Source organism: Aedes albopictus, chromosome 2, assembly GCF_035046485.1.
Source record: "Aedes albopictus strain Foshan chromosome 2, AalbF5, whole genome shotgun sequence".
NCBI classification, from domain to species: Eukaryota; Metazoa; Arthropoda; class Insecta; order Diptera; family Culicidae; genus Aedes; species Aedes albopictus.
The window spans coordinates 315,362,990-315,373,829 of NC_085137.1; the positions used below are offsets into that span (position 1 = coordinate 315,362,990).

At 44.7% G+C, this 10,840-nt stretch overlaps 1 pseudogene; it reads left to right on the top strand.

The window, feature by feature from the left end:
• The first annotated feature begins 601 nt into the window (after positions 1-601).
• Positions 602-1,764, top strand: LOC109422017 (uncharacterized; annotated as a pseudogene).
• Positions 1,765-10,840: the final 9,076 nt, after the last annotated feature.

Consider the following 10,840-nt stretch of genomic DNA (forward strand, 5'->3'; position numbering starts at 1 on the left):
TGTATCGATCAAAACGATCAATTCTGACTATACATTTCAATGGTTGCTCCTCCGTGATTGATCTGAACTGGTACCAATTGCACTGAGATCCAACTGAATAAGGGGCTGGGACATTCCACTTATTCTCAAAGTGCAATTTTTTTAGCAGCTCATGCATATTCGATCAATAGACGATTCCCGTCTGACCTAACCCCCCTTTTTTATATTTTTCTTCGAAAGACAATTGTTTTTGATGATGATTGCCGTTTTCAGATTTTTTTTATATGTACTCCTGATTTTCTTACAAATTTTCGAAAACTGGGAAACTCACCACATTTTGCAATAAAAATCAGCATGCGAAGTAGTTTTTGGTAACCCTAAAATGGTGATATTTTTTTTCACCTTTCAAAAAATGAGGAACACCTGGGAGCCCTATTCAGTAATATTTTGTTTACGACTGGAAACGTCAAACTGCAGGATCATGATTGGTCGAAAGGAAATAGGTGTCTTTCTCTGGTTTGATGCAAAGAAAACGAGGGCCGTGAGCATAACAAAAACGAAAAAAGTGTTGTTTAGTGCTAGATTTAGTGCAAAAATCGTGAAAACTCTGGCCAAATTCGGAATGGATCCCCAACTGCAGCTGCTCCAGCGGATGGTGTAGCAGAGGCGCTGCCTGACGTGCTTTGATCGCACCGGGGAGGACGCACGCAGCACCGGCGACCGGGAAGTGTTCTTGATCGTCCGGAAGTATCTGTGGTTCACGGTATGGTTCATGGGAATTTTCTTGAGAATTTGGCGACTGACCACCGTTTGTTTGGTTTTTCAGGCGACGGACTTGGTGGAAAGTGCATCGATTTGTGGCGGTTGCTGGGAGAGCACAGATGGATTCCATCAGTTCTATGTGGGAGCGGAACAGTTGTACGAGCGAAAAGAGGTTCCGTTTGTATTGGAGGGGAGGATCATCAAATAGGAAACAAGATCGGAGGTGTTCCTGGTGGAAATGGTGCACGATGAAGAAATAGAGATAAAGGAAGAACTGGAGAGTGATGCCTTGAAGGAAGAGCTGGTCAGAGGCGAGGCTGCTGCGGTTGAGCAAATGATGAAAGAAGAATCGGAACACGAGAGTGAGGATAATTATGAGGAAGAAGATGATGCGGACGATAAGGGCGAGGAAGGCGACGATCCGGACAGCTTCATGTGGTGCGAGTGCGAGGCTTCGGATTTCTCGTTCAAGGGTGATGTGTTACCAAACCAGAGAATGTTACGTGACCTGTTGTAGCATCCGATACCACACCAGAGTGCGATTACTGGAGCACGTGAAGAACGTCATGGATCCGACCAGCTTCAAATGCGACTACTGCAAAGAATCGCAGTACATACTTCCAATGTTCCGGCTTTGAAGCGACACAAAAAGCTTAAACACAAGATTCAGGTCACGACCCGTCTCTACAACATGGAGAACCGCCTAAAAAAGGACAAAACCCCGGTCCAAAAGACGGAAATGCAACTGAAAAGGCTCGAAGAGCAGGAAAAGCGTCGCAGCGATCGGGCCGCCGAGAATAAAATGATGCGCGATCACGTCACTCTCGGAGGGGCTCCTGTGGAACCACCTTCGACACCTACACGGACCTCATCCGGCACAGCCGAATAGAGCACAAGCAGAAACCGGAGGAGGTGTGCTGTGACAATCGCTACCACCAGCGGCCACGTCTCCTTCAACACACCTGTTTTCTCTGGATTGGTCCTACCCGGCACCCGTCCCAATTTTCCCACTTTCTACTGTAACCTTCCGGGACAGTTTGCAACATTGTTTTCTTGGATGCCACCCCATCCGTGTATGTCTGGTAAACTGCTTCAGAAGGACTATGTGCTGTCCTATCCAAGGCCTAGTTTAGAGGTTTCAGCGCTATTCAGCGACCGGCTAGTAACCCTTCAAAAAGAAAATGGTTCCCTGCCAAAACAAAAGAATTTATTATCAAAGTTTGTATTCCTTGTATTATGAGGTGTTATCAATATTAATTAATTAATAAGCTATAAGGCGCTACTAAAGAATCTCCAGCAGTGTTCCAGTTCTAATTCAAATTCCCCATGATGTCAATGCTCTGCATCTTTACCTAGTATGCAGTTTTAGATGCATTTTGAAACTACCATACGCTGCTTAAGATGACCTAAGGAGTGCATCGAAAATTAGTTCAAAACTAGCTGTCCCCGGCAAACTTTGTCCTGCCTAATGCGTTTTTTGACGTTTCAAGACCCTAGTCAAGTCCAAGTCCCCGTCCAAAATGTATGAAAAATAATTTTTGAAAAATCTTAAATTTCACCGTGTTTTTTACCTCAAACTTTTATCCTTCGATGTATCGCAATCGCAAGATGTATCGTTTCTAAGATATGATTTTTTGGTATGGAGTGTCTTGGAAAAAAGGTAAAACAAGCCTAAATTTACCAAACACCGTAGGTATGTAACAAATTTAAAAAAAAATCTAGATTTTCGTATGAGGGGATTCCTCCAGGAAATCCTTCAGGGGTTCCTCCAGGAGTTCCTTCAGGGATTCCTGCAGGAGTTCCTTCAGGGATTCCTGCAGGAGTTCCTTCAGGGATTCCTGCAGGAGTTCCTTCAGGGATTCCTGCAGGAGTTCCTTCGGGGATTCCTGCAGGAGTTCCTTCAGGGATTCCTGCAGGAGTTTCTTCAGGGATTCCTGCAGGAGTTCCTTCAGGGATTCCTCCAGGAGTTCCTTCAGGGATTCCTCCAGGAGTTCCTTCTTCAGGGATTCCTCCAGGAGTTCCTTCTTCAGGGATTCCTCCAGGAGTTCCTCGAGGAGTTCCTTCTTCAGGGATTCCTCCAGGAGTTCCTTCTTCAGGGATTCCTCCAGGAGTTCCTTCTTCAGGGATTCCTCCAGGAGCTCCTTCTTCAGGGATTCCTCCAGGAGTTCCTTCTTCAGGGATTCCTCCAGGAGTTCCTTCTTCAGGGATTCCTCCAGGAGTTCCTTCTTCAGGGATTCCTCCAGGAGTTCCTTCTTCAGGGATTCCTCCAGGAGTTCCTTCAGTGATTCCTCCAGAAGTTCCTTCAGGGATTCCTCCAGGAGTTCCTTCAGGGATTCCTCCTTCTCTCTATTTCTCGGAATCCTCTTCTCATTTTCTTGTCGTAACGTTCCCACTGGAATAATGCCTGCCTCTCAGCATAGTGTTCCATGACCATTTCCACAGATTTTAACTAAGAGCTTTCTCTATCAATAACCTTTTTCAATGTATATATCGTTTCGCATTTCTTTTAGAGATTTCTCCATAAGTTCCTTAAAGAATTTCTCCAAGGGGAACCAAAGGTTGCTCCAGGAGTTTCTTTGGAAATTAAAAGCATTACGGAATAAATAGGGTGGGGCGGGGCAAGATGGGTCGCATAAGGATGGATCACCATAACTTCGTAAGTACAAATCGGATTGGTTTGCATTCGTCCGCAACTCTTTAATACACTAGTTAGCTATGCTAAAAGTCGATAAAAAGTTCATTAAATACAAAATATGATGTTAAACAAGCAATTTTAAAAAGTGATCGATTTTGTGCCGTGAAAAAAGTGCGGGGCAAGATGGGTCACCTTTTAAGTAATTAACATTTTCTCAACGAAAAACGTCAAAATATAAGATTTGTTCCGCATTCAAATATGCTCCATATCCATACTGAGTAAACAAGAGCTACTAGTAAACATTTTATTAATTTATTTGGAATATAAAAAACTTTACGATTTGAGTGGTCCTGAGGCGACTTGATCGATGTTTTTACTAAAAAATTATCATAATTTTATGTTATAATTTTGAGCGTTTATTCCGCTTGATTGAAGTCATTTATGAGATAGTCTTGTAATAAAAAATAAACAACTTTTGAATGCTCCAAAAATACGTTCAAAATTGAAGGTGACCCATCTTGTTTATATGGAGAATATATGGAATGTATCGCATAAGAAAAATGGCAAAAAACAATTTTATTTTGTATTTCCAATGAGAGTGAATAATTTTTCAATCAATGCCCCAAACTTTTGTATATTCATGCTGGTCATCTAACAAAATTATTAACATAATAAAAACATGAGTAATGCGCCCGAAAATGGCACTGACCCATCTTGCCCCGCGACCCATCTTGCCCCGCCCCACCCTATAAATAATTCCTGAGAATCCCTATAGATTCTCAGAAACTCTTAGTATTCTGGTATGTATTGTAAAACTAAAAAAATATTCTCAATCATTTATAGAAATCAGTAGCATTGCGGAATAAATTTAAATAATTCTTGAGAATCCCAAAAGATTCTCAGAAATTCCCAGTCATCTGGGTTTTATTCTAAAAACTATAGAAAATATTCTCAATCATTTATAGATATCAGTAGAATTACGAAATATATATGAATAATTCCTGAGAATTCCTAAAGATTCTGAGAAACTCCCAGTCATCTGGGATGTATTCTAGAAACTATAGAAAATATTATCAGAACATATTTATAGAAGCTAATATATTTAAATAATTCCTGAGAATCCCTAAAGATTCTCAGGAATTCCCAGTCATCTGGGATGTATTCTAGAAACTATAGAAAATATTTTCAATCATTTATAGAAATCAGTAGCATTACGGAATGTATTTAAATAAATCCTGAGAATCTCTAAAGATTCTCAGAAATTCCCAAGGATCTGGGATGCTTGTTTTAAGCTAAAACAAAATATTCTCAATTATTCATAGAAATAAGTAGCATTGTGGAATAAATTTGAATAATTTATTAGAATCCCTAAAGATTTTCAGAAACTCTCAGTCATCTGGGATGTATTCCAAAAACTATAAAAAATACTCTCAATCGTTTATATAAATCAGTAGCATTACGGAATATATTTAAATAATTCCTGAGAATCACTAAAGATTCTCAGAAATTCCCAGTAATCTGGGATGTATTCTATAAACTATATAAAAGATTATCAATCATTTATAGAAATCAGTAGCATTACGGAATTTATTTAAATAAATCCTGAGAATCCCTAAAGATTCTCAGAAATTCCCAGTCATCTGGGATGTATTCTAGAAACAGAAAATATTTATGGAAATCAGTAGCATTACGGAATATATTTAAATAAATCCTGAGAATCCCTAAAGATTCTCAGAAATTCCCAAGGATCTGGGATGCTTGTTTTAAACTAAATAAATATTTTCAATTATTCATAGACTTTCAATGAAAAATAAAACATTTCCCAATGCTTTGCAAACATGCCAAAAACTAAGGGTGACCCATCTTATCCCACCAACACATTACACGTAGATATATGGAATGTATAGCATAAGGAGTATAACGATAAAACATTTTATTTTTTCCTGTGCAAGGAACGCAAGGAAGTTTAAAATGAATACATCACTTTATTGTGGGTCCACGTTGCTCATCTAGCAAAATTGTTGGAACATTCATTAAATATATAGTACGCTAATAAACGGCATTGACCCATCTTGCCCCCATGTAATGGAAGAAGTTACCGTTACACCCGTAGACTTTAGGATCTAAACTCTAGAACAGTTTGGATGACCTAGGATATCCTGACTGATCTGATACTGTCTATTGAAATTTCAGAAGGTCTACTGGACATGATAGAATACAAATCGTAGCTTTGTATAATGAAAGTGTTGGAGTCGAAGTAATCCGCGATTGACTGGAGCATTTGTAGTATGCCATGATATTTAGTTATTTAATAAATTTGTCATTCCACTATTTTCACTCAAGCTATCAAGACGTGTTTCATTACTATTCCGATAGGTTATGAGCCCAGCGAAACGGGACATAGCCAGAAGATTTTCAAGCAGTTTTATTTCAACCGAAGATTTTCTGAAGAAGTAGTTCTGAAGCTCTTACCACGATGGCCAACAACGGAGGCGGAGAAGCTGGAAGCGGAACGGGATCGGGATCAAGCGTAGCGGCTTTGGATCGCCGGGTCGCGCGGACCGCCGGAAGCAGTGTTGCCTTGACGTTGGAGAAGCTCAAGGGAAGAGAGAACTACGTGACGTGGGCGTTCTCGATGAAGATGACCCTCATCCGGGAAGGCACGTGGAGCGCGGTGGAGCCGCGACAAGGTGAATTCGTTGATGAAGACACGAAGCAGCGGGCGTTGGCCACCATCTGTCTTAGCTTGGAGAAGACCAACTACAGCTTGGTGATGACCGCAAAGGACGCAAGGGAAGCTTGGGACCAGCTCAAGAAAGCTTTCCAAGATGACGGAGTCTACCGGCGGATCAGTTTGCTACAACAGCTTACTTCGATTCGGTTGGAAAATTTTCAAACAACCGAAGCGTACGTGGATGCCATGGTAACGACGAGCCACAAACTGGCGGAAATGAATTTTGCCGTTAGCGACGAGTGGATGGCATCGTTGCTGCTGATGGGACTGCCGAAATACTATGCTCCCATGGTGATGGGTATGGAAGCATCGGGTCAAGCTTTGTCGGCCGATGCTGTCAAGTCCAAGATCCTCCAGGACGTGAAGCCGAAGCAAGGACCAAGGAGCAGCAACGAAGAAGATGCGTTCTACAGCGGCGAGCAACACCAAAGGCGCCGTAGGGGCGGCGGTACGAGCAAGGGTAAGGACGATTGCTGTTTCACCTGCAATAAACCTGGCCATTATGCTGCGAATTGCCCGGACAAGCCCGGATCGTCGAAGCGCAACAAGGGTCGCGCAATGTGTGCAGTTTTTGCCATCGGCGACGTGCAGCAAGAGGAGTGGTACTTCGACTCTGGAGCGACCACCCACATGGCTCGTGTGGGAACTGGATTCGAAGACAAGCAAGAGCTGGCGTTTCAAATCGGGACGGCGAACAACGGAACCATGCGGTCGCAAGCAAGAGGTACGGTCAACTTGGACTGCGTTGAAGGTGACGTGGCCTTGCAAGAGGTACTGGAAGTTCCAGACTTGGCGGCAAACCTGTTATCCGTGAGTAAAATTTGTGCCAAGGGATTCGAAGTGCTTTTCACGAAGCAAGGATGCCAAGTTCTAACCCAGGACGGAGAAGTTTTCGCATCGGGGATTGCGGAACGAGGATTGTACCGGCTCAACCGGCGCGAGGTCAACCGAGCGTACACGGCTGCAGACATGACCATGTGGCACAGGCGACTGGGGCACCTTAACAAGCAAGGTTTGCAGAAGCTCCAAAGGATGGCGGACGGAATCAAATTCAAGAATTCCGATAACCTCGAATGTGTTTCCTGTATCCAAGGTAAGCACTCACGAGATTCGTTTCCTTCTAGCGAGAGTCGGGCGAAAGAGAAGCTAGAGATTGTGCACACGGATCTGTGCGGGCCGTTTGAAGTTCCCTCGATCGGCGGCAGCCGATACTTCATGAGTTTCATCGACGATGCGACGAGGAAGGTGGTGATCTACACGCTCGAGACGAAGGACCAAGCCCTCGAAGCATATGAAGAGTTCAAGGCTATGGCGGAGCGCCAGACGGGCAACAAGCTGAAAGTCCTACGCAGCGACAACGGTCGCGAGTACGTGAATTCAAGATTCAAGGCAAGCATGGCTCGTGACGGGGTGCGACACCAGAAGACTTGCCCCTACACTCCCGAGCAAAACGGGATAGCCGAGCGGATGAACCGTACCATACTGGATAGAGTGAGGAGCATGCTGAACGATGCGAATCTGCCCAAACGGTTCTGGGCGGAGGCGGTGAACACGGCGGTTTACCTCATCAACCGTAGCCCAACACGAGCGCTGGCGGGAGAAATGACACCGGAAGAAGCGTGGACGGGCAAGAAGCCACATCTGGGCCATTTGAAGACATTCGGTGCAACAGCGATGGTCCATCAACCGAAACAGAAGCGGAGGAAGCTAGACGCGAAATCCATCAAGTGTGTCTTTATGGGCTATGCTGAAGATACCAAAGGCTTCCGGGTATACGATCCGGAGAGGGACAGCATTGTCATCAGTCGTGACGTAATCATCGTAAATGAAGAACGCAGCGAGTTCGGAGCACAGAAGGATCCAGTCGAGTTCATCGAGATTGAATTTCCGGAATGGATCGAAGAAGCACCAGTGAGGGTGCCAGATCGCCGTCTGGATGAACCGGAAGTAGCAAGTGGTGGATCGATTTCGGGAGGAGCAACTGCTCCGGCGGAACCTTCGGAGGGCAGCTCATCGGATACCGACTTTGAAGACGCCGACGACAATGATGCCATTGCGCTCCCACCGCAATCAGTAAACCCAGCTGTCCTAGAGCATGGGTTAAGGCGCAGCGGTCGGGAGCGCCACCGTCCAGGCAAGTATAGTGATTTTGTTTCGTATAGCACACACACTCGCCAAAACGTTTCCCAACAGACACACCGTGATGACCGAGGAGAAGTACACCGGCCGGCAGAGATGAGCGATCCAACTTCATACAGTGAAGTGCTGAAGCGGCCAGATCGGGACCATTGGATTGAAGCCATGCGAGAGGAGATCCAAGCTCTGGAAGGCAACAACACCTGGGTGCTGGAAGAGCTGCCGAACGATCGAAAGGCCATCCGAAATAAGTGGGTTTTCAAAACCAAGCGAGGCGTCGACGGGCGGATTGAGCGGTACAAGGCTCGTTTAGTCGTCAAGGGCTGTTCGCAGCGGCCAGGCATCGATTTCGAGGAAGTTTATGCTCCTGTGGTGAGATACTCAACGATTCGGTACCTGATGGCGATGGCTGCGAAGCACGATTTGGACATCGAGCAAATGGACGCCGTATCTGCATTCTTGCAAGGTACGCTGGGCGAAGAGGAGCTGTACATGGACCAGCCAGAGGGGTTCAGCGTGGACTCGATGAAGGTATGCCGACTGAAGAAAGCGCTGTACGGCCTAAAACAGTCCAGCCGGGTATGGAATCAGCAGCTTGACGTGGCCCTACGAGAATTCGGACTGGAGCGGTCGAAGGTGGATCCATGCCTTTACTACAAGGTCGAAGGCAACCGGATGCTGTTCTTGACGGTGTACGTGGATGATTTCCTAATATTCACGAACAACAAGAAGCTGAAGAAGGCCTTGAAGAAGTTCCTGTGCAGCCGGTTCCAGATGAAGGACCTCGGCGAGGCGAAGCACTGCCTGGGCCTGCGAATAAGAAGAGATCGTGTTAAAGGTGAAGTAAATCTAGATCAAGAACACTACATTGAAGCGATGCTGGAGAAGTACGGAATGGCGGATTGCCATGCCGCGGCTACGCCGTTCGAGCCGAGTCTACGGTTGGAGAAGTCAATGTGCCCGAAAACAAAGGAGGAGGAAGACGACATGAAGAAGGTACCGTACAAAGAAGCCATCGGAAGTTTGACGTACCTGTCCCAAATTTCAAGACCGGACATTAGCTACGCCGTAAACGCTGTAAGCCAGTACAGCAGCAATCCAGGACGGCAGCACTGGGAGGCGGTGAAACGAATCTTCCGATACCTGCGAGGAACTGCTGGCAACCGCTTGTGCTACAAAAAGGAAGGGAACCCGGACATTGCAGGCTACACAGACGCAGATTGGGGAGGAGACGTCGACACCCGGAAATCGACGACGGGCTACGTCTTCATAATGCAAGGTGGCGCAATTTCCTGGAGCGTGAAACGTCAGCCGACGGTTGCGTTATCGTCATGCGAGGCCGAGTACATGGCGATGTCCCGGACCATTCAAGAGGCGTTGTGGTGGCAGAACATGCTGGAGCAGATTTTCGGCAAGCGGAAGGTCGATATCCTGTGCGACAATCAATCTGCGATCTGCGTTGCGAAGAATGGATCGTACAACCCCCGGACGAAGCACGTCGACATACGATACCATTTTGTACACGACTCTCTGGAAAACGGTGCGATCGAGCTGAAGTACATCAACACCAAGAAACAAGCTGCTGACGGTTTCACCAAACCTTTGGCGCATCAGAACTTGAAGGCGATGAAGCTACAAATAGGAATCGAGGATTAGGGAGGAGTGTTGGAGTCGAAGTAATCCGCGATTGACTGGAGCATTTGTAGTATGCCATGATATTTAGTTATTTAATAAATTTGTCATTCCACTATTTTCACTCAAGCTATCAAGACGTGTTTCATTACTATTCCGATAGAAAGAAGTTACCGTTACACCCTTGGGGTTCAGGAGTAGGAGAGGCGAGGGGAGAGGAGGGTCAAAAACTATCAGAAATTATGTGCGTAGTTTTTTTTAGTGGAATTTAACCAAGGGAACTTTCATGAATTACGTAACGTGAAACTATGACATCGTATATCCTCTTTTGACATGTTTGAAAATTATGTTCTTGTCGCTCTCGTATTTATAATTCATGTTACAAATGGAATCCTCTCGTTAACACCAATCTGAGGTGCTGAAAATGGTCCAGAGACCTTTTTCACAAGCTCTTTCAACAACGTACGTCCTGAACAAATTAAATCATCGGCAGTATATGAATAAGATTAGACAGATTCGTAGTTAGAAAAGCTAGCTTGAAATTTCACTACAGCCAGGTATGACATTCCATACTGAAAATGTGCACAGTGCAGCTCATTTTCATTGAGTTGTCCAAAAAATGTCTCACGAAACCTAATGCAAGCCTATCCATATACGTGAGAACAAAAGATGTTTACAAAGTTCTTACAGATAGATTAAGACTTTTTTTGTACAATTTGGCTGCATTTGTGTTTAAATTTTTAAAGCACTTTCAGTCAAAGTTCCTGTCATAATTTCTAACGAAATGTCTGGCGAACTTCTTGTTGTAACTCATTTAACAGAAAATTCTAGGGGTCATTCTAATGCACAGATTTTTTTTTTACGATTTCTGTGTGACTTTTTCTGATTTTTTGGAGTATTTGGATGTCCTTTTCTAGAGGAAGTTTTGTTGCGATCGTGTTAAATTTCTTCTCAGACAAATT